The sequence below is a fragment of the Lissotriton vulgaris genome, unplaced genomic scaffold (genome assembly GCF_964263255.1).
Source record: "Lissotriton vulgaris unplaced genomic scaffold, aLisVul1.2 SCAFFOLD_1521, whole genome shotgun sequence".
Classification (NCBI taxonomy): Eukaryota; Metazoa; Chordata; class Amphibia; order Caudata; family Salamandridae; genus Lissotriton; species Lissotriton vulgaris.
Genome location: NW_028253251.1, coordinates 291,430 through 293,832, shown reverse-complemented (window position 1 = coordinate 293,832; position 2,403 = coordinate 291,430). Strand labels below are relative to the sequence as shown.

The 2,403-nt window shown below is 41.9% G+C and overlaps 1 pseudogene; it reads right to left on the bottom strand.

The window, feature by feature from the left end:
• Positions 1–1,079: 1,079 nt before the first annotated feature.
• Positions 1,080–1,628, bottom strand: LOC147661084 (lactoylglutathione lyase pseudogene; annotated as a pseudogene).
• Positions 1,629–2,403: the final 775 nt, after the last annotated feature.

Genomic DNA, 2,403 nt, shown 5'->3' with positions numbered 1-2,403 from the left:
GCACATGAAGAGACAGGACGCAAATCTCGAGTAGAACAAAGAAAGAAACATGAAATAAATAAAAAAGTATACGCATGCACGGAGTGAAATAATTAAGTGTATTTTCGAGGCATGCATGGAGTGAAATAATGGAGTAAGTTTTCGAGGCATGCACGGAATGAAAGAATCGAACGAGGCATGCACGAAGTGAAAGAGTACATTTTCAAGGAGAAAAAGTACATTTTCAAGGAGAAAACAAAGAGATGCGACACTGTATGGAAGCGCAGTTAATGGCTAAATTACATAAATAAACTCTTATTTCATGGATTTTACGTTCTTTTTTTAATTATATTGGTTTTATTGTAAATCTTTTTTTATTTGCTCACACTGTGGCTCTTCTCTGTGAGCATTCTGACATTCGTACAATTAGTGTGACTGCTTTTAACACTTACTTTTTTGATAACACATCTGCCCATCTTTGTGTACTGTGCAGTGCGGCTCAACTCAGATTTAACATATTACAGCATCAAAAATTCAAGTGAACAATTTCCACCAGTCGAGTTTTGGATTTGAAAGAGGCCAAAAGATAAGAGAAAACAATGCTTATCCCCGAAATAAGAATATTCTTCTTAAATGTCAGATGACATTCTGAAACATGTGAAATAGGTTGATGACTGATGTGCTGTGGTGAAATGCATGCTGTAATGACACATTTGCGTAAAGTAATGTGCACACCACCACCACTCGGAAACATGTTTGCATTTATTTATATCTGTTACTTTTCTACAAAACATTAGAAAAATATAGTAACGCCATGTTCCTGAGGTTGTACAATATACAGACACTAGGTAACCTTTTTCAGCAGAAGGCTGGCCTATACAAGATGTTCACATCACTCAGGAAAGATGACAAAATCACAAAAGAAAAAAAAGGGAGAAATGCAGAGTTAGCCTTTTTTTAAAAGTGTTATGTCAAGTACAACAAAGATATGGAATTCCAATATTTCTAACAAGTAGTGTTTTTATCGTACAGGCTCATTTTCAGCCTCCTGGAGCGATCTCTTCGAACATTTGATGGCACGGACCCAAAAGCTAAGATCTTTATACAATATTTAACATGTTGTTGGGACTGAGGATTTCAATCCAGTAACCGTCAGGATCCTGTAGAAAAGCAAGTCCTTCCATTTTACCATCATCTGGTTGCTTCACAGATGTTACTCCCAGACCTTCAAATCTTTTACAAGCTGTGTAGACATCTTGAAATGCAATGCCAATGTGCCCAAATCCTCGAGGTTCAGAGCTTCCGTTATGATAACTCTTCTCTTCACTTCCCCAATTATGAGTCAGTTCTATTGTGGCCTTCCTGGAAAAAGTCCATGCTGTTCGTTCTTTTGTATCGCTGGGGCTATCCTTTTTGTGCCCATAACCCATGAAATAAAGTGAAAATTTCATAGATGAAAAATCACATTTCTGCAAGAGTGTCATTCCAAAAACTTTGGTGTAAAATTCTAATGACTTCTTAGGATCTTTTATCCCAAGCATAGTTTGCTCCATCAAGTAATCCTTAGTGCTGGGGTCCCAGTCGGTGCATGCGCCGGCCACGTGCTCTTTGGACAGGTCATGCAATTCCGGCACCAGGACTTCGGACATGATGCTGCTGTGGCGGCGGGTTTCGGATGAAAGAGAGGAGACCTGACCCTGGGACTGAACTAAGCGATACCATAGGGGATGATGGACATAGCGTTTGAGCAAATCAAACACTCACCCCCAGTCAAGTGAGCTGGGTTTAATCCATCAACATTCTTTAGCTCACTCCACCACCCCAGTTCAGATAGGGCCATATGAAAATCAGTCTGACCCTGTTCCTCATGGGAAGAATCCAGCCCGAACTGCCAAGCCATATCTTCCCTGGACCGGAAGCTAGCATCCTGGGACCGGTTTCGGGTTCATAACCTTCATCAGCCAGGCTATCTTGAATCCAGTGGCAAAGCGAGCAAGGGACCCACGTCTGGGCATACCCTGCCAACTTAGGGCGAACAAAGTGATACCAAAGGGGATGATGGACGGAGCGTTTGAGCAAATCAAACACTCACCCCCAGTTAAGTGATCTGGGTTTAATCCATCATCATTCTTTAGCTCACTCCACATCCCCAGTTCAGACATGGCCATATGCAAATCAGTCTGACCCAGTGCCTCATGGGAACACTCCAGCCCGAACTGCCAAGCCATGTCTTCCCTGTACCAGAAACCAGCATCCTGGGACCGGTTTTGGGTTCATAACCCTCATCTGCATGGTTATCTTGAGTCCAGTGGCAAAGTGGGACTGAACTAGGCGGAGAGGCGGGACATAGGTGCCTTACATTCTAATTTTCAACAAGTATTTCATAGAGCCAAGGTTTAAGATTGCTATGAGTGACATTTTCAT